A 22,501-nucleotide genomic window follows, 5' to 3' on the forward strand; every position below is an offset into this window, starting at 1 on the left:
ATGCCAGCAGTGGCCACCCCTGTCCCCTTCAGATGTACTGCCAGGTCCTAGATAGCACTATCCCTCACAACTGAGCACTCTCATCAGCAGTGACAACCTTCACCCTAGTGGGGAGCTGCATCATGGAGCAGGAAGGGCAAGACTGAGCACTTGACATGGGCAAGAGCATGCGCTGGGCCTATCACAGGAAACTGGCCAGAGTCCCAGGAACTCTCAACCTGCTGCCTCTACCTTGTTTTGGGAACAAGCAACCATGTGTATGTTTTTTATGAATGAAGTTCATGTTGCTCAAGCACCCCTGACAATCCCACTAGTTGTCAAACTAGCCAAGGGGACTAGTTTCCTAGTGTTGAACCCCAGGGCTTGGGTACCCCATATGTGTTTCAAACTGCTCACTCCCCAGGGAAGATATCTGAACCTGTGTAATCCCCCATTTCTGTGTCCCCTCCTAGAGGTGCATAGCCCTACATGATCACTTCTCTTCCTTTCCTACCTGACTCCAAGTGGATATTTCTTTACAGCTTTTTTTGTATAAGAGTCTTTCTCCCAGTTTCCAGTTTGCTTTCAGTAAGAATTGCTACATATGTAGATATATTTTTGATGTGGTCATGGGGGAAGTTAAGCTCAGCATCCTCCTACTCTGCCATCTTAATCTCCTCCCCTAAAATATATTAACTTTATGTTGTAACCAGTGTAAATTCACTCATATTACCTCTAGAAAATTAGTATTTTATCTGATGTTTAAAGCATTTAAAAAAATTAAATCTGAAATGCATCATATCTGCATGTATTCTCTAACTATCCAAATGCCTTCAGTATTTTTGAAGGATGGTATAAAAATGACAATACCTGATTTCCTAGAAGCCAGGGAGTCCTGGACTTTAATGAGACAGTATTACATAATTTAATGGGAAAGAATGTTGTCTAGAGAAAAATATAACCAAAGGAATATGCAAGAACATATCTTTAATATTCTGTATGAGAATTTAGCTATACAATTCCTAGTAGTTCTCCACATAATTCACTAAAGATTAACTTTCTTATTTTTTCAGCTTTATTGAGATATAATTAACAAGTAAAATTGTAAGATATTTAAAGTGTACATCATATGTTTGTCAAGGCATATGTATTGACAGACATATATATTGTGAAAGGATTCCTCCCATCTAGTAATACATACATATATATGTGTACATATATATATACACTTATGTGTATTTACATATACACATACATATATAAACATTTAAGTTCTACTCTCTTAGCAAATTTCAATTATATGATACAGAGTTATCAACTATACTCACCATAACATGTTATTTTTGAGGAACCTCCAAACTGTTTCCATAGGGACTGCACCCATTTAATCCGAAAACAGTGCACAAGGGTTCCCTTTCTGCCACAACCTTGCTAACACTTGTTCTTTTTTTGGTGATAGCCATTCTAATAGGTGTGAGGTGATCTCTCATTATGACATTGATTTGCATTTTCCCTGATGATTATTGATGTTGAGTCCCTTTTCATGTACCTATTGCCCATCTGTGTGTATTCTTTGGAAAAATGTCTATTCAGATCCTCTGCCCATTTTTTAATCATATATTTTGTTTTGCTCTTGAGTTTTGTGAGTTCTTTATATATTTTGAATATTAACCCCTTATCAGATATATGATTTGCAAATATTTTCTCCCCTTTAATAGGTTGCCTTTTCATTTTATTGCTGGTTTCCTTTGGTGTGCAGAAGCTTTTAGTCTGATGTAATCCCATTTGTTTATTTTTGCTTTTGTTGTCTTGTCTTTGGTATCAAATGCAAAAAACTCATTACCAAGATTGATGTCAAGGAGCTTACCACCTATGGTTTCTTCTAGACATTTTATGGATTCAGGTCTTACATTCAGGACTTTAGTCTATTTTTGAGTTGATTTTTGTGTATGGTGAAATATGGTGTAACATAGTGGTCGAGTTTCATTCTTTTTCCCAACACCACTGATTGGAGACACTATTATTTCCCCATTGTGTATCCTTGCCTCCTTTGTCATAAATTAATTGACAATATATGAGTAGGTTTATTTCTGGGCTCTCTGTTCTGTTCCACTTATCTATGTGTCTCTTTGTATGCCAATAACAAACTGTTTTGATTGCTATAGCTTTGTAATATACTTTGAAATAAGGAAGTGTGATACTCCATGTTTGTTGTTCTTTCTCAATATTGCTTTGGCTCTTCAGGGTTTTTACTGGTTTTATACAAGTTTTACAGTTATTAGTTTTATTTCTGTGGAAAAAATGCCATTTAATTTTTATAGGGATTGCATTGATTCTGTAGAATATTTTGGGTAGTATGGAAATTTTAACAATATCCTTCCAATCCATTTGCCTTATCTTCAGTTTCTTTCATCAGCGTCTTATAGTTTTCAACATACAGGCCTTTCACCTCCTTGGTTAAATTCATTCCTAGCTATTTTATTCATTTTGATGCAATTGTAAATGGGATTGTTTTCTTAATTTCTTTTGACAGATTGTTATTAGTGTATAGAAATGCAACTGATTTTTGTATATTGATTTTGTATCCTACAACTTTACTCAATTTGGTTATTAGTTCTAACAGTTTTCCGGTGGAGTCCTTAGAGTGTTTATACATAGTATCATTTCATTTGCAAACTATGACAGTTTTGTTGCTTCCTTTCTGATTTTGATGCCTTTTATTTCTTGCTTAATTGCTCTGGCTAGAACTTATAATACTGTACTGAATAAAAGTGTTGAGAGTGGGCATCCTTGTCTTGTTCCTGATCTTGGAGGAAAAACTTTCAGCTTTGCATCAATGAGTACGATGGTAGTTGTGGGCTTGTCATATATGGACTTTATGTTGAGGTATGTTGCCTGTGTATCCACTTTGTTGAGAGTTTTAATTGTAAAGAATGTTGAATCTGATCAAAAGGTTTTTCTGTGTCTATTGAGATGATCATATGATTTTTATCCTTCATTTTATTAATGTGATGCATCACATTGATTTTGTGGATATTGAACTAATCTTGCACCCCTGGAATAAACCCACTTGATCATGGTATATCATCCTTCTAATGTATTGTTGAATTCAGTTTCTTAATATTTGGTTGAGGAATTTGTATGCCTTTTGTCCAGTTTTATTGAGATATAATTGACATACAACACTGTATAAGTTTAAGGTGTACAGCATAATGATTTGACTTACATACATGGTGAAATGATTACCACAATAAATTTTGATAACATTCATCATCTCAGATACAATAAAGGAAAGAAAAAGAAAAAATATTTTGTGCCTTGTGATGACAACTCAGAATTTACTCTCTTAACATTTTTCATATATACCATACAACAGGGTTAACTTTAGTCATCATGTTGTACATTATATCTCTAGTACTTTTTAATCTTATAACTGGAAATTTGTACCTTTTGACACCTTTCATCCAGTTTCCCCTCCTCTCACCTCTGGTAACCACAAGTCAGATCTCTTTTTATGAGTTTTGTTTTTGTTTGATTATACACATAAGTGAGATGACACAGTATTTGTCTCTTTTAGACTTGTTTCATTTGGCATAATGCCCTCTATGTCCATCCATGCTGTCACAAATTGCAGGATTTTCTCTTTTATTCATGTTGGATTAATATTCTGTCATATATATATATATATATGTGTGTCTCACAATCTCTTTATCCATTCATTTGTCAAAACACTTAGGATGGTTTCATATCTTGAAAATTGGAAAGAATTTTCCTATAAACATGGAGGTGCAGATATCTCTTCAACATAGTGTTTTTCTTTCCTTTCAGTATATTTGCAGAAATAGAATTGCTCGATCATATGGTAGTTCTACTTTTAGTGTTTTAAGTAACGTCCATGCTGTTTTCTATATTGGCTGGGATTGGCCACTTTGCAATCCCTCCAACAGGCATAAGGGTTCCCTTTCTTCCCCATCCCCACCAACCATGTTATCTCTTGTTTGTTTGATGTTATCCATTCTAGCAGGTATTAGGTGATATCTCACTGTGGTTTTGATTTGCATTTCCCTAATTTTCAGTAATGTTGAGCATCTTTTCATGTATCTGTTGGCCATTCATATATCTTATTTGGAAAAATATCAATTCATGTCCTTTGCCCATTTTAAAATTAGATTATTTGGGGGGGCTTTGCTATTGAGTTATATAAGTTCTTTTTATATTTTGGATATTAAGCCCTTATCAGATATAGGCATACCCCAGAGATATTGCAGATTTGGTTCCAGACCACTGCAATAAGGCAAATATCACAATAAAGCAAATCACACAAATTTTTTCGTTTCCCAATACATATAAAAGTTATGATTATTATCCAGTAATCCCACTCCTGGGCATATACCTGGAGAAGAACATGGTTCAAAAGGATACATGTCCCCCAATATTCACTGCAGCACTATTTACAATAGCCAAAACATGGAAGCAACCTAAATGCCCATCGACAAAGGAATAAATAAAGAAGATGTGGTACATATATACAATGGAATGCTACTCAGCCATAAAAAAGAATGAAATAATGCCATTTGCAGCAGCATGAATGGAATTATCATACTAAGTGAAGTGAGTCAGACAGAAAAAGACAAATATCATATGATATCACTCACATGAGGAATCTAATTTTTTAAAAAATGATACAAATGAACTTATTTACAAAAGAGGAAGCAGATTTACAGATATCAAAAACAAACTTATGGTTACCAAAAGGGAAATGTGTGGGGTAAGTGTGACTCAGGAGCTTAGGATAAACATACTCACACTACTATGTATATGATAGATAACAAACAAGGATCTACTGTACACCACAGGGAACTCTACTCAATATTCTGTAACAACCTATATGAGAAAAGAATCTGAAAAAGAATGGATATATGTATATGTATAATTGAATCACTTTGCTGTACACCTAAAATTAACACAACATTGTAGATCAGCTATAGTCCAATAAAATTTTTTAAGTTATGTTTACACTATATTGTAGTCTATTAAGTGTACAATACCATAATGTCTAAAAAAAGTATACACCTTAATTTAAAGATACCTTGCTAAAAAGTACTAATCATCATGTTAGAATACAGGGTTGCCACAAACCTTCAATTTGTAAAAAAAAAATCCATATCTCTTAAGCATAACAATGTGGAGTGCGATACAATAAGATATGTATGTACATGGGTTGCAAATATTTTCTCGCATTCCATAGGATATCTTTTCATTTTGCTGATTGTTTCTTTTGCAGTGCAGAGGCTGTTTGATGTATTTCCAGTTCTTCATTTTTTATTTTGTTACTTGTGCTTTATATGTTATGTCTAAATTATCATTACCAAAACTAATGTCAAGGAGCTTTTCTTCTTTTCTTTTTCTTTTTTTTTTCTTCTTTTCTACATTTTCTTCTAGGACCTTCATGGTTTTTCATCTAACATTTAAGACTATAATCCATTTTGAGTTAATTTTTGTAAATGGTGTACAATAGGGGTCTATTCTATTTCTTACATGTGAATATCCAGATTTCCCAGCACCATCTATTGAAGAGACTTCTACTGAGTATTCTTGGTTCCCCTGTCAAATATTAGTTCACCATGTATACATGGTCAACTAATATTGACTAATATTATTTCTGTGCTCTTAATTCTATTTAATTGGTCTATGTATCTGGTTTTGTACCATTACCATATTGTTTTAAAAACTGTTTAAAAATTGTTTAAAAACTATGTTATAAAACTGTAGTTTTATAATATAGTTGGAAATAAGGAAGCATGATGCCTCCAGCTTTGTCTTTTCTTAGTATTGCTTTGGCTATTCAGGGACTTTTGTGATTCCATACAAGTATTAGAATTGTTTGTTCTATTTCTGTGAAAAAAATATTGGAATCTTCACAGGAATTGTATTGAATATATAGATGGCTTTGTGTAGTATGAACATTTTAACAATATTAATTCTTCCAATCCATGAACATGGGGTAAATTTTTGTCTTCTTTGATTTCTTTCATCAATGTCTTGTAGTTCTCAGTGTAAAGTTTTCACATTCTTGGTTAAATTTATTCCTAAGTATTTTATTATTTTTGATGCTCTTTTAAATGGGATCATTTTCTTTACTTTTTTTATCAGATTATGTATTGTTATTGTATAGAAGTGCTAATGATTTGTTTTGCTAATACTGTATCTAACAACTTTACTGAAATCACTAGGTAGATATAATACTTTTTCTGTGGAGTCCTTAGAATTTTCTCTAATAAAAATGATGTTGTCTGCACATAGACACAATTTTACTTTTTTCTTTCAAATTCTGACCTTTTTAAATTTCTTACCTGATTACTCTGGCAAGGGCTTCTACTACTATGTTGAATAGGGGAGAGTAGGCACCCATGTCTTGTTCCTGATCTTTGCAGAAAGGCTTTCCTACTTTCACCACTAAATATGTTAGCTGTTGGCTTGTCGCATGTGGCTTTTGTTATGTTGAGGTACATTTCTTCTATACATAATTTTTAAGAGTTTTTACATTAACTGATCTTGAATTTTGTCAAATTTTTCTTCTGCATCTATTGAGATGATTATATAATTTTTTTCATTCATTTCATTAATGTGATATCACATTGATTTTGTGAATGTTGAATCATCCTTACATTCCAGGGATAAATCCCACTTGATCATGGTGAATGATCTTTTAAATGTGTTGCTAAATTTGGTTTGCTAGTATTTTATTGACAATTTCGCATCTATATCCATCAGGGATACTGGCCTGTAGTTTTCTTTTCTGGTAGTGTCTTTGTCTACTTTTGGTATCAGCTTGCCTTGTAAAATCAGTTTTGGTGTATTCCTTCCTCTTGGTGTTTTTCTATGTCTATGAGTCTGTTTCTGTTTTGTAATTAGGTTCGTTGGTATCATTTGTTTTAGATACCACATATAAGCAATATCATATGATTTTTGTCTTTCTCTATCTGACTTACTTCACTTAGTATGATCATCTCTAGCTCCATCCATATTGCTGCAAATGGCATTATTTCATTCTTTTTTAATGGCTGAGTAATATTCCATTGTATGTATATGTATGTATGTATGTGTGTGTATATATATATATATATATATATACCACATCTCCTTTATCCATTCCTCTGTCAGTGGACATTTAGGTTTCTCTCATGTCTTGGCTATTATAAATAGTGCTGCAGTGAACATTAGGGTGTATGTTTCCTTTCTTTTTTAAAAAAATATTTATTTATTTATTTGGCTGTGCTGGGTCTTAGTTGCGGCATGCAGGATCTTTACTTTTGGCATGCAGGATCTTCTCTTGCAGCATGCAGGATCTTTAGTTGTGGTGTGCGGGCTCTTTTAGTTGTGACATGTGGGATCTAGTTCCCTGACCACAGATCGAACCTGGGCCCCCTGCATTGGGAGCACGAAGTCCTAACCAGTGGACCACAAGGGAAGACCCACATGTATCCTTTCAAACCATGTTCTCTTCTGGATATATGTCCAGGAGTGGGATTGCTGGGTTATACGATAGCTCTGTTTTTAGTTTCTTAAGGAACACCCATACTGTTCTCCATAGTGGCTATACTAATTTACATTCCCACCAACAGTGTAGGAGGGTTCCTTTTTCTCCACACCCTCTCCAGCATTTATTGTTTGTAGACTTTTTGATGTTAGTCATTCTGACCAGAATGAGGTGATACTTCATTGTAGTTTTGATTTGCATTTCTCTAATAATTAGTGATGTTGAGCATCTTTTTATGTGTCTGTTAGCCATCTGTATGTCTTCTGTGGAGAAATGTCTATTTAGGTCTTCTGCCCATTTTCTGATTGGGTTGTTTGTTTTTTTAATATTGAGCCACAAGAGCTGTTTGTAAATTTTGGAGACTAATCCCTTGTCAGTCACATCATTTGCAAATATTTTCTCCCATTCTGTGGGTTGTCTTTTTGTTTTGTTTGTGCTTTCTTTTGATGTGCAAAAGCTTTTAAGTTTAATTAGGTCCCATTTGTATATTTTTATTTCAATTAATCTAGGAGACGGCTCAGAAAAGATATTGATGTGATTTACGTCAAAGAGTGTTCTGCCTATGTTTTCCTCTAAGAGTTTTATAGTATTCAGTCTTACATCTAGGTCTTTAATCCATTTTGAGTTTATTTTTGTGTATGGTGTTAAAGAATGTTCTATTTGGTTTTTTACATGTAGCTGTCCAGTTTTCCCAACACCATTTATTAAAAGAGACTATCTTTCCTCCATTGTGTAGTCTTGCCTCCTTTGTCATAGATTAATTGACCATAGGTGACTGGGTTTATTTCTGGGCATTCTATCCTGTTCCATTGATCTGTATTTCTGTTTTTGTGCAGTACCATACTGTTTTGATGACTGTAGCTTTGTAGTATAGTCTAAAGTCAGGGAGCCTGATTCCTCCAGCTCTCTCTTTCTTTCTCAAGATTCATTTGGCTATTTGGGGTCTTCTGTGCCTCCATACAAAGTTTAAGATTTTTGTTCTAGTTGTGTGAAAAATGCCATTGGTAATTTGATAGGGACTGCATTGAGTCTCTAGATTGCCTTGGGTAGTACAGTCATTTTCACAATATTGATTCTTCCAATACAAGAACATGGTATATCTTTCCATCTGTTTGCAGCATCTTGGATTTCTTTTATCAGCATCCTATAGTTTTCAGAGTACAGGTCTTTTCCCTCCTTAGGTAGGTTTATTCCTAGGTATTTTATTCTTTTTTATGTGATGGCAAATAGGATTTTGTTTTCTTTAATTCCTCTTTCTGATCTTTCATTGTTAGTGCGTAGAAATGCAACAGATTTCTGTGTATTAATTTTGTATCATGCAACTTTTCTGAATTCATTGATGAGCTCTAGTAGTTTTCTGGTAGCATCTTTAGGATTTTCTATGTATAGTATCATGTCATCTGCAAACAGTGACAGTTTTACATCTTCCTTTCCAATTTAGATTACTTTTATTTCTTTTTATTCTCTGATTGCCGTGGCTAGACTTCCAAAACTATGTTGAATAAAAGTGGCAAGAGTGGACATCCTTATCTTGTTCCTGATCATAGAGGAAATGCTTTCAGCTTTTCACTGCTGAGTATGATGTTAGCTGTGGATTTGTCATATATGGCCTGTATTATGTTGAGATATGTTCCCTCTATGCCCAAATTCTGGAGAATTTTTACCATAAATGGTGTTGAACTTTGTCAGAAGCTTTTTCTGCGTCTATTGAGATGATCATATGGTTTTTATTCTTCAGTTTGTTGATGTGGTGTGTCACACTGATTGCTTTGCATATATTGCAAAATCCTTGCATCCCTGAGATAAATCCCACTTGCTCATGGAGTATGATCCTTTTAACATATTGTTGGATTTGGATTGCTAGTATTTTGTTGAGGATTTTTACATCTACATTTATCAGTGATATTGGCCTATAATTTTCTTTTTTTGTGGTATCTTTGTCTGGTTTTTGTATCAAGATGATGGTGGCCTCATAGAATGAGTTTGGGAGTATTCCTTCCTCTGAAATTTTTTGGAATAATTTCAGAAAGAGAGGTGTTAACTCTTCTCTAAATGTTTGATAGAATTTACCTATGAAGTCATCTGGTCCTGGACTTTTGTCTGTTTGGAGTTTTTTGTCACAGTTTCAGTTTCAGTACTTGTGATTGGTCTGTTCATATTTTCTATTTCTTCCTGGTTCAGCCTTGGAAGGTTATATACCTTTCTAAGAATTTGTCCATTTCTTCCAGATTGTCCATTTTATTGGCATGTAGTTACGTGTAGTATTCTCTCATGATCCTTTGTATTTCTGTGGTGTCAGTTGTAACTTCTTTTTCATTTCTAATCTTATTGATTTGAGCTCTCTTGCTTTTTTTCTTGATGAGTCTGGCTAAAGGTTTATCAATTTTGTTTATCTTTTCAACGAACCAGGTTTTAGTTTCATTGATCTTTGCTACTGTTTTATTTGTCTCTATTTCATTTATTTCTGCTCTGATCTTTATGACTTCTTTCCTTCTATAATTACTAACTTTGGGTTTTGTTCGTTCTTCCTCTAGTTACTTTAGGTGTAAGGTTAGGTTGTTTGTATGTGATTTTTCTTGTTTCCTGAGATAAGATTGTATTCCTAAAAACTTTCCTCTTCAAACTGCTTTTGCCATGTCCCATAGGGTTCAGATTGTCATCCTTTCATTTTCATTTGTCTCTAGGTATTTTTTGATTTCCTCTTTGACTTCTACAGTGATCCATTGGTTTTTTAGTAGCATATTGTTTAGTTTCCACATGTTTGGTTTTTTTACAGTTTTTTTCTTGTAGTTGATTTCTAATATCATAGTGTTGTAGTAGGAAAAGATGCTTGATATTTCAGTTTTCTTAAATGTACCGAGGCTCGCTTTGAGGCCTGGCAAGTGCTCAATTGTGGAGAATGTTCCATGTGCACTTGAGAAGAATGTTTTTTTGGATGGAATACTCTATAAATATCAATTAAGTTGATCTGGTCCAATTTGTTATTTAAGGCCTGTGTTTCCTTAGTGATCTTCTACCTGGTTCATCTGTCCATTGATTAAAGTGTGGTGTTAAAGTCCCCCACTATTATTGTGTTACGGTCTATGTCTCCTTTTATGGCTGTTAGTATTTGCCTTATATATTGCGGTGCTCCTATGTTGGGTGCATATATATTTACACTTGTTATATCTTCTTGGATTGATTCCTTGATCATTATGTTGTGTCCTTCTTTGTCTCTTGTAACAGTCTTTATTTTAAAGTCTACTTTGTCTGATATGAGTATTACTACTCCAGCTTTTTTTGATTTCCATTTGCATGGGATACCTTTTTCCATCCCCTCACTTTCAGTCTGGATGTGTCCCTAGATCTGAAGTGGGTCTCTTGTAGACAGCGTATATATGGGCCTTGTTTTTGTATCCATTCAGCCAGTCTATGTCTTTTGGTTGGAGCATTTACTCCATTTACATTTAAGGTAATTATCTATACGTATGTTCCTATTACCATTTTCTAAATTGTTTTGGATTGTTTTTTGTAGGTCTTTTTTCTTCCCTTCCTCTTTTGTTCTCTTCTCTTGTGACTTGATAACTAACATTAGTGTTGTGTTTGGATTCCTTTTTCTTTTTGTGTGTGAATATTTATTGTAGATTTTCAGTTTGTGGTTACCATGAGGTTTTGATATAGCAGTCTGTATATAAACAAGATTATTTTAAGTTGCTGGTCTTTTAATTTCAAATGAATTTCCAGTATCCTGAATTTGTGCTCTCCTCACAGTTGCTGATTTTGATTTATTTTTGTGAAGATGATTTCCTACCTTTACTTTATGTTTACCTTTACCAGTGAGCTTTTCCATTCATAATTTTCTTGTTTCTAGTTCTGGCCTTTCCTTTTCCACTTGAAGTTGCTTTAACATTTGTTGCAAAGCTGGTCTGGTGGTGCTCAATTCTCTTAGCTTTTGCTTGTCTGTAATGCTTTTGATTTCTCTGCTGAATCTGAATGAGAGCCTTGCTGGGTAGAGTATTCTTGGTTGTAGGTTCTTCCCTTTCATCACTTTAAATATATTGTGCCACTCCCTTCTGGCCTACAGAGTTTCTGCTGAGATATCAGCTGATAACATTATGTGAGTTCCCTTGTATGTTACTTGTTGCTTTTCCTTTGTTGCTTTTAATATATTTTCTTTGTCTTTAATTTTTGTCAGTTTGTTTACTATGTGTCTTGCTGTGTTCCTCCATGTGTTATCCTGTATGGGACTCTGCTCTTCCTGGACTTCAGTGACTGTTTCCTTTCCCATGTTAGAGAAGTTTTCAGCTATTATCTCTTCAAATATTTTCTCAGGTCCTTTCTCTCTCTCTTGTCCTTCTGGAACCCTTATAATGTGAATATTGGTGCATTTAATGTTGTCCCAAAGGTCCCTTAGACCAGCAGCCCCTAACCTTTTTGGCACCAGGGACTGGATTCGTGGAAGACAATTTTTCCACGGACCAGGGCAGGAGGAATGGTTTTGAGATGATTCAAGTGCATTACATTTATTGTGTACTTTATTTCTATTATTACTACATTGTAATATATAATGAAATAATTATACAACTCACAATAATGCAGAATCAGTGGGAGCCCTGAGCTTGTTTTCACTTTCCACTCACTGATAGGGTTTTTATGTGAGTCTGCAAGCAATTGATTTATTATGGTCACTATGCAGTCAAACCTCTCTGCTAATGATAATCTGTATGTGCAGCCACTTGCCAGCACCAGCATCACTGCCTCAGCTCCACCTCAGATCATCAGGCATTAGATTCTCATAAGGAGCAACCTAGATCCCCTGCATGCACTGTTTACAGTAGGGTTTGTGCTTCTATGATAATCTAATGCCACCACTGATCTGACAGGAGGTGGAGCTCAAGCGGTAACACGAGTGATGGTGAGAGGCTGTAAATACAGATGAAACTTCACTCACTCACCCACTGCTCACCTCCTGTTTTGCAGCCTGGTTCCAAACAGGCCACGGACTGGTACTGGTCCATGGCCCAGGGGTTAGGGACCCCTACCTTAGACTGTCTTCATTTCTTTTCATTCTTTATTCTGTTCCCTGACAGTGACTTCCACAATTCTTTCAGCTCATTTATCTATTCTTCTGCCTCAGTTACTCTGCTATTGATTCCTTCTAGTATACTCTTCATTTCAGTTACTGTATTGTTCATCTCTGTTAGTTTTTTCTTTAGTTCTTCTAGGTCTTTTAAAAATATTTCTTGCATCTTCTCAATCTGTACCTCCATTCTTTTTCCAAGATCTTGCATCATCTTCACTATCATTACTCTGAATTATTTTTATGATAGATTGCCTATCTCCACTTCATTTAGTTGTTCTTTCAGGTTTTATCTTGTTTCTTCATCTGGGACCTATTCCTCTGCCATCTCATTTTGTCTAACTTTCTGTGATTGCAGCTTGCATTCGGTAGACTGCAGGATTGTATTCTTCTTGCTTCTGCTGTCTGCCCTCTGGTGGATGAGGCTGTCTAAGAGGCTTGTGTAGGCTTCCTGGTTGAAGAGTTCCTCCCCACTGGTGGGTGTGGCTGGGTCCTGTCCCTTTGGTGGGCAGGGCCATGCGCAGGAAGACTTTAAGGAGCCTGTCTGATGATGGGTGGGGCTGTGTTCTCACCCTGTTGGTTGTTTTGCTTGAGGCACCCCAGCACTGGAGCCTACAGGCTGTTGGGTGGAGCTAGGTCTTGGGAAGGAAATGGCAGCCTCTGGAGGGCTCATGCCAATGAGTACTCACCAGAACTGCCATTGCCAGTATCTTTGTCCCCACAATGAGCCACAGTCACCCCCCACCTCCACAGAAGACCCTTCAATGCTAGGATGTGGGTCTGGCTCAGTCTCTTATGAGGTCACTGCTTTTTTCCCTGGGTCTTGGTGTGCATGGGACCTTGTGTGCACCCTCCAAGAGTGGAGTTTCTTTTGCCCCCAGTCCTATGGAATTCTTGCAGTCAAACCCAGCTGGTCTTCAAAGCCAGCTTCTCTGGGGTCTCTTACTCCTGTTGCCAGAACCCCAGTCTGGGAAGCCTGATGTGGGGCTTAAGACTTTCACTCCTATGGGAGAACTTCTGTGGTATAAATATTTTCCAGTTTGTGAGTTGCCCACCCAGTGGGTATGGGATTTGATTTTATCATGGTTGTGCCCCTCATACCATCTCAATGTGGCTTCTTCTTTGTCTTTGCATGTAGGGTATCTTTTTTGGTAGGTTCCAGCATTTTGTTGTTATTGTTGTTAATGGTTGTTCAGCAGTTAGTTGTGATCTTGGTATTTTTGTAAGAAGGGGTGATCTCACGTCCTCTACACCACCATCTTGCTGGCCACTGTAGCACATCTTCTTTATCCATTATGTGTTGATGTATATTTAGGTTGTTTCCATGTCTTGGCTATTGTAAATAGTGCTTCTATGAACATAAGTGTGCATGTATCTTTTTGAGTTACAGTTTGGTCCAGGTCTATGCCCATGAGTGGGATTGCTGGATCATATGGTACTCTATTTTTAGTTTTCTGAGGAACCTCCAAACTGTTTTTCATAGTGGCTGTACCAAGTTACATTCTCCACACCCTCTCCAGCATTTGTTATTTGTAGACGCTTAATGATGGCCATTCTGACCAGTGTGAGGTGGTATCTCATTGTAGTTTTGATTGCATTTCTCTAATAATTAGTGATGTTGAGCATATTTTCATGTACCTACTGGCCCTCTGTATGTCTTCTTTGCGGAAATGTGTCTTTAGGTCTTCTGCCCATTTTTCGATTGGGTTTTGTTTTTTTGTTGTTGAGTTGTATGAGCTGTTTGTATATTTTGGAGATTAAGCCTCATTGGCTGCATCATTTGCAAATATTTTCTCCCATCCCATAGGTTTTTGGTTTTTTTAATTGTTTCTTTTGCTGTGCAAAACTTGTAAGTTTTATTAGGTCCCATTTGTTTGTCTTGGTTTTATATATATTGCTTTGGGAGCAATTCCTAAGAAAACATTCATACAATTTATGTCAGAGAATATTTTGCCTATGCTCTCTTCTAGGAGTTTTATGGTGTCATGTCCTACGTTTAAGTCTTTAAACCATTTTGAATTTATTTTTGTGCATGGTGTGAGGGTGTGTTCTAACTTCATTGGTTTACATGCAGCTGTCCAACTTTCCCAGCACCACTTGCTGAAGATAATGTCTTTTTTCCATTTTATATTTTTGCTTCCTTTGTCAAAGATTAATTTACTATAAGTGTGTGGGTTTATTTCTGGGTTCTCTATTGTGTTCCATTGATCCTATGTCTGTTTTTGTACCAGTACCACACTGTTTTGATTACTGTAGCTTTGCAGTATTGTCTGAAGTCTGGGAGATATATGCCTCCTGCTTTGTTGTTGTTTTCTCTCAGGATTGTTTTGGCAATTCTGGGTCTTTTATGATTCCATAAGAATTGGGGGATTATTTGTTTTAGTTCTGTGAAAAATGTCATGGGTAATTTGATAGGGATCACATTAACTCTACAGATTGCTTTGGATAATATTGCCATTTTAACAATATTAATTCTTCTAGTCCCAAGAGCGTGGGACATCTTTCCATTTCTTTGCACCCTCTTTAATTTCCTTCATTAATATTTTACAGTTCTCAGCATATCTTACCTCCTTGGTGAGGTTTATTTCTAGTTTTTTGTTTTGTTTTTGGTGCAGTTTTAAAAGGTGTTGTCTTTTTACATTGCCTTTCTGATATTTCATTGTTAGTGTAAAGAAATGCAACTGATTTCTGAATATTAATCTTCTATCCTGCTACTTTGCTGAATTCATTTATCAGCTCTAGTAGTTTTTGTGTGGAACCCTTAGGCTTTTCTATATATAGCATCATGTCATTGGCATATAATGAAAATTTTACCTCTTCTCTTCCAATTTGGATATCTTTTGTTTCTTTTTCTTGTCTGATTGCTGTGGCTAGGACTTCCAATACTATGTTAAATAGAAATGCTGAGTGTGGGCATCCTTGTCCTGTTCCAGATTTTAGTGGGAAGGCTTTCAGGCTTTCACCATTGAGTATTATATTGGCTCTGGGTTTGTCATAAATGGCTTTTATTATGTTGAGATATGTTCCCTCTATACCCACTATGGTTAAGAGTTTTTATCATAAATGCATGTTGAATGTTGTCAAATGCTTTTTTCTGCATCTATTGAGGTGATCATGTGGTTTTTGACTTTTCCTTTTTAATGTGGTGTATTACATTGATTGATTTGCTTTTTTTTTTTTTTCACAGTATGTGGGCCTCTCACTGTTGTGGCCTCTCCTGTTGCGGAGCACAGGCTCCAGACGCACAGGCTCAGCGGCCATGGCTCACGGGCCCAGCTGCTCCACCGCATGTGGAATCTTCCCGGACAAGGGCATGAACCCGTGTCCCCTGCATCGGCAGGCGGACTCTCAACCACTGTGCCAACAAGGAAGCCCGTGATTTGCATATTTTGAACCATCCTTGTGAAATTAGGATGAATCCCACTTGGCCGGGGTGTATGATCTTTTTTATGTGCTGTTGGATTCAGTTTCCTAATATTTTGCTGAGAATTTTTGCATCTATATTCATAAAAGATAATGGCCTGTAATTTCCTTTTTTAGTGGTATCATTGTCTGGTTTTGGTATCAGGGTGATGCTGGCTTCATAAAATGTCTTTGGGTGTGTTCCCACCTCTTCAGCCTTTCGGAAGAGTTTCAGAAGGATTGGTATACATTCTTCTTTGTATGTTTTGTAGAATTAGACTGTGAAGCCATCTTGTCCTGGAATTTTGTTTGTAAGGAGTTTTTTTGTTTGTTTATTACAGATTCTGTTTCACTTCTACTGACTGGTGTGTTCAAATTATCTATTTCTTTTTTATTCCGTTTTGGTGGGCCGTATGTTTCTAGGAAGTTGTCCATTTCTTCCAGGTTGTCAAATTTGTTGGCTCATAATTGTTCATAGTATTCTCTTATGGTCTTGTATTTCTGTGGTATCAGTTGAGATTTTTCCTTTTTCATTTCATTTATTCATTTTCATTTATATTGTTTATTTGGATTCTCTCTCTTTTCTTCTTGGTGAGCCTGACCAGAGTTTTGTCAATTTGTTTACCCTTTCAAAGAAACAGCTCTTTGATTTTTTTGATTTTTTTCTATTTTTTTTACTCTCTATTTTATTTATTTCCTCTCTAATCTTATTATTTCTTTCCTTCTGCTGAATTTAAGTTTTATTTGTTCTTCTTATTCTAATTCTTTAAGGTGGTAGGTCAGGTTGTTTATTTGAGATTTTTCTTCTTTTTGAGGAAGGCCTGTATCGCTATTAACTTCCCTGTACAAACTGCTTTTGCTGCATCCCATAGATTATGTACGGTTGTGTTTTCATTGTCATTTGTCTGAAGGTATTATTTAATTTCCTTTTTGATTTCCTCATTGAACCATTGGTTTCCTTCTTTTTAACATCTTTATTGGAGTATAATTACTTTACAATGGTGTGTTAGTTTCTGCTTTATAACAAAGTGAATCAGTTATACATATACATATGTTCCCATATCTCTTCCCTCTTGCATCTCCCTCCCTCCCACCCTCCCTATCCCACCACTCTAGGTGGTCACAAAGCACCAAGCTGATCTCCCTGTGCCATGTGGCTGCTTCCCACTAGCTATCTATTTTACGTTTGGTAGTGTATATATGTCCATGCCACTCTCTCACTTTGTCACAGCTTCCCCTTCCCCCTCCCCATATCCTCAAGTCCATTCTTTAGTAGGTCTGTGTCTTTATTTCCGTCTTACTCCTAGGTTCTTCACGACTTTTTCTTTTTTCCTTAGATTCCTTATATATGAGTTAGCATATGGTACTTGTTTTTCTCTTTCTGACTTCACTCTGTATGAAAAACTCTAGGTCCATCCACCTCACTACAAATAACTCAATTTCGTTTCTTTTTATGGCTGAGTAATATTCCATTGTACATATGTGCCACATATTCTTTTTCCATTCATCTGATGATGGACACTTAGGTTACTTCCATGTCTTGGCTATTGTAAATAGAGCTGCAATGAACATTTTGGTACATGACCCTTTTTGAATTATGATTTTCTCAGGGTATATGCCCAGTAGTGGGATTGCTAGGTCATATGGTCATTCTATTTGTAGTTTTTTAAGGAACCTCCATACTGTTCTCCATAGTGACTGTATCAATTTACATTCCCACCAACAGTACAAGAGTGTTCCCTTTTCTCCACACCCTGACCAGCATTTATTGTTTCTAGATTTTTTGATGATGGCCATTCTGACCGGTGTGAGATGATATCTCATTGTAGTTTTGATTTGCATTTCTCTAATGATTAATGATGTTGAGAATTCTTTCATGTGTTTGTTGGCAGTCTGTATATTTTCTTTGGAGAAATATCTATTTAGGTCTTCTGCCCATTTTTGGATTGGGTTGTTTGTTTTTTGTTATTGAGCTGCATGAGCTGCTTGTAAATTTTTGGAGATTAATCCTTTGTCAGTTGCTTCATTTGCAAATATTTTCTCCCATTCTGAGGGTTGTTTTTTTGGTCTTGTTTATGGTTTCCTTTCTTGTGCAGAAGCTTTTAAGTTTCATTAGGTCCCATTTGTTTATTTTTGGTTTTATTTCCATTTCTCTAGGAGGTCGGTCAAAAAGGATCTTGCTGTGATTTACGTCTCAGATTGTTCTACCTATGTTTTCCTCTAAGAGTTTTATAGTTTCTGGCCTTGCATTTAGATCTTTAATCTATTTTGAGTTTATTTTTGTGTATGGTGTTAGGGAGTGTTCAAATCTCATATGTTTACATGTACCCGTCCAGTTTTCCCAGCACCACTTATTGAAGAGGCTGTCTTTTCTCCACTGTATATTCTTGCCTCCTTTATCAAAGATAAGGTGACCATATGTGTGTGGGTTTATCTCTGGGCTTTCTATCCTGTTCCATTGATCTATATTTCTGTTTTTGTGCCAGTACAATACTGTCTCAATTACTGTAGCTTCGTAGTATAGTCTGAAGTCAGGGAGCCTGATTCCTCCAGCTCCATTTTTCGCTCTCAAGATTGCTTTGGCTATTCGGGGTCTTTTGTGTTTCCATACAAATTGTGCAATTTTTTGTTCTAGTTCTGTGAAAAATGCCAGTGATAGTTTGATAGGGATTACATTGAATCTGTAGATTGCTTTGGGTAGTAGAGTCATTTTCACAATGTTGATCCTTCCAATCCAAGAACATGGTATATCTCTCCATCTATTTGTATCATCTTTAATTTCTTTCATCAGTGTCTTATAATTTTCTCCATACAGGTCTTTTGTCTTCTTAGGTAGGTTTATTCCTAGGTATTTTATTCTTTTTGTTGCAATGGTAAATGGAAGTATTTTCTTAATTTCATTTTCAGATTTTTCATCATTAGTGTATAGGAATGCAGGAAATTTCTGTGCATTAATTTTGTACCCTGCTACTTTACTAAATTCATTGATTAGCTCTAGCAGTTTTCTGGCAGTATCTTTGGGGTTCTCTGTGTATAGTATCATGTCATCTGCAAACAGTGACAGCTTTACTTCTTCTTTTCCAATTTGTATTCCTTTTATTTCTTTTTCTTCTCTGATTGCTATGGCTAAACCTTCCAAAACTATGTTGAATAAGAGGGGTGAGAGTGGACAACCTTGTATTCTTCCTGATCTTAGAGGAAATGGTTTCAATTTTTCACCACTGAGTACGATGTTGGCTGTGGGTTTGTCATATATGGCCTTTATTATGTTGAGGAAACTTCCCTCTATGCCTACTTTCTGGAGAGTTTTTATCATAAATGGGTGTTGAATTCTGTCGAAAGCTTTCTCTAGATCTATTGAGATGATCATATGGTTTTTCTCCTTCAATTTGTTAATGTGGTGTATCATGCTGATTGATTTGCGTATATTGAAGAATCCTTGCATTCCTAGAATAAAACTCACTTGATCATGGTGTGTGATCTTTTTAATGTGCTGTTGGACTCTGTTTGCTGGTATTTTGTTGAGGATTTTTGCATCTATGTTCATCAATGCTATTGGCCTATAGTTTTCTTTCTTTGTGACATCCATTTCTGGTTTTGGTCTCAGGGTGATGATGGCCTCGTAGAATGAGTTTGGGAGTGTTCCTCCCTCTGCTATATTTTGGAAGAGTTTGAGAAGGATAGGTGTTAGCTCTTCTCTAAATGTTTGATAGAATTCACCTGTGAAGCCATCTGGTCCTGGGCTTTTGTTTGTTGGAAGATTTTTAATCAGAGTCTCAATTTCAGTGCTTGTGATTGGTCTGTTCATATTTTCTATTTCTTCTTGGTTCAATCTTGGCAGGTTGTGCATTTCTAAGAATTTGTCCATTTCTTCCAGGTTGTCCATTTTATTGGCATAGAGTTGCTTGTAGTAATCTCTCCTGATCCTTTGTATTTCTGCAGTGTCAGTTGTTACTTCTCCTTTTTCATCTCTAATTCTATTGATTTGTGTCTTCTCCCTTTGTTTCTTGATGAATCTGGCTAATTGTTTATCAATATTGTTTATCTTCTCAAAGAACCAGCTTTTAATTTTATTGATCTTTGCAATAGTTTCCTTTATTTCTTTTTCATTCATTTCTGATCTGATCTTTGTGATTTCTTTCCTTCTGCTAACTTTGGGGTTTTTTTGTTCTTCTTTCTCTAATTGCTTTAGGTGCGAGGTTCAGTTGTTTATTTGAGATGTTTCCTGTTTCTTAAGGTAGCATTGTATTGCTATAAACTTCCCTCTTAGAAGTGCTTTTGCTGCATCCCATAGGTTTTGGGTCGTTGTGTCTCCGTTGTCATTTGTTTCTAGATATTTTTTGATTTCCTCTTTGATTTCTTCAGTGATCACTTCGTTATCAAGTATTGTATTACTTAGCCTCTATGTGTTTGTATTTCTTACAGATCTTTTCCTGTAATTGATATCTACTCACATAGCGTTGTGGTCGGAAAAGATACTTGATACGATTTCAATTTTCTTAAATTTACCAGGGCTTGATTTGTGACCCAAGATATGATCTAACCTGGAGAATGTTCCATGAGCACTTGAGAAAAAGGTGTATTCTGTTGTTTTTGGATGGAATGTCCTATAAATATCAGTTAAGTCCATCTTGTTTAATGTATCATTGAAAGCTTGTGTTTCCTTATTTATTTTCATTTTGGATGATCTGTCCATTGGTGAAAGTGGGGTGTTAAAGTCCCCTACTATGAATGTGTTACTGTTGATTTCCCCTTTTATGGCTGCTAGTATTTGCCTTATGTATTGAGGAGCTCCTTGTTGGGTGCATAAATATTTACAATTGTTATATCTTCTTCTTGGATCAATCCCTTGATCATTATGTAGTATCTTTCTTTGTCTCTTGTAATAGTCGTTATTTTAAAGTCTATTTTGTCTGATATGAGAATTGCTACTCCAGCTTTCTTTTGATTTCCATTTGCATGGAATATCTTTTTCCAACCCCTCACTTTCAGTCTGTATGTGTCCCTACGTCTGAAGTGGGTCTCTTGTAGACAGCATATATATGGGTCTTGTTTTTGTATCCATTCAGCCAGTCTGTGTCTTTTGGTGGGAGCATTTAATCCATCTACATTTAAGGTAATTATCGATATGTATGTTCCTATTCCCATTTTCTTAATTGTTTTGGGTTTGTTATTGTAGGTCTTTTCCTTCTCTTGTGTTTCTTGCCTAGAGAAGTTCCTTTAGCATTTGTTGTAAAGCTGGTTTGGTGGTGCTGAACTCTCTCAGCTTTTGCTTGTCTGTAAAGGTTTTGATTTCTCCATCAAATGTGAATGAGGTCCTTGCTGGGTAGAGTAATCTTGGTTGTAGGTTTTTCTCCTTCATCACTTTAAATATGTCCTGCCAGTCCCTTTTGACTTGCAGAATTTCTATTGAAAGATCAGCTGTTAACCTTATGGGGATTCCCTTGTGTGTTATTTGTTGTTTTTCCCTTGCTGCTTTTAATATGTTTTCTTTGTATTTAATTTTTGACAGTTTGATTAATATGTGTCTTGGCATGTTTCTCCTTGGATTTATCCTGTATACGATTCTCCGTGCTTCCTGGACTTGATTAACTATTTCCTTGCCCATATTAGGGAAGTTTTCAACTGTAATGTCTTCAAATATTTTCTCAGTCCATTTCTTTTTATCTTCTTCTTCTGGGACCCCTATAATTCGAATGTTGTTGTGTTTCATGTTTTCCCAGAGGTCTCTGAGACTGTCCTCAGTTCTTTTCTTTCTTGTTTTTTCATTCTGCTCTGCAGTAGTTATTTCCACTATTTTATCTTCCAGGTCACTTATCCGTTCTTCTGCCTCAGTTATTCTGCTATTGATCCCTTCTAGAGTATTTTTAATTTCATATATTGTGTTGTTCATCATTGCTTGTTTCCTCTTTAGTTCTTCTAGGACATTGTTAAATGTTTCTTGCATTTTCTCTATTCTATTTCCAAGATTTTGGATCATCTTTACTATAACTATTCTGAATTCTTTTTCAGGTAGACTGCCTATTTCCTCTTCATTTGTTAGGTCTGGTGGGTTTTTATCTTGCTCCTTCATCTGCTATGTGTTTTTCTGTCTTCTCATTTTGCTTGTCTTACTGTGTTTGGGGTCTCCTTTTTGCAGGCTGTAGGTTCGTAGTTCCTGTTGATTTTGGTGTCTGTACCCAGTGGCTAAAGTTAGTTCAGTGGGTTGTGTAGGCTTCCTGGTGGAGGGGACTAGTGCCTGTGTTCTGGTGGATGAGGCTGGATCTTGTCTTTCTGGTGGGCAGGTCCACGTCTGGTGGTGTGTTTTGGGGTGTCTGTGAACTTATGATTTTAGCCTGCCTCTCTGCTAATGGGTGGGGTTGTGTTCCTGTCTTGCTAGTTTTTTGGCATAGGGTGTCCAGCACTGTCGCTTGCTGGTCATTGTGTGAAGCTGGGTGTTGGTTTTGAGATGGAGGTCTCAGGGAGATTTTCGCCGTTTGGTATTATGTGGAGTTGGGAAGTCTCTTGTCGACCAGTGTCCT

The sequence above is a fragment of the Aethalodelphis obliquidens genome, unplaced genomic scaffold (genome assembly GCF_003676395.1).
Source record: "Aethalodelphis obliquidens isolate GAN/ISIS:26980383/991018 unplaced genomic scaffold, ASM367639v1 scaffold2, whole genome shotgun sequence".
Classification (NCBI taxonomy): domain Eukaryota; kingdom Metazoa; phylum Chordata; class Mammalia; order Artiodactyla; family Delphinidae; genus Aethalodelphis; species Aethalodelphis obliquidens.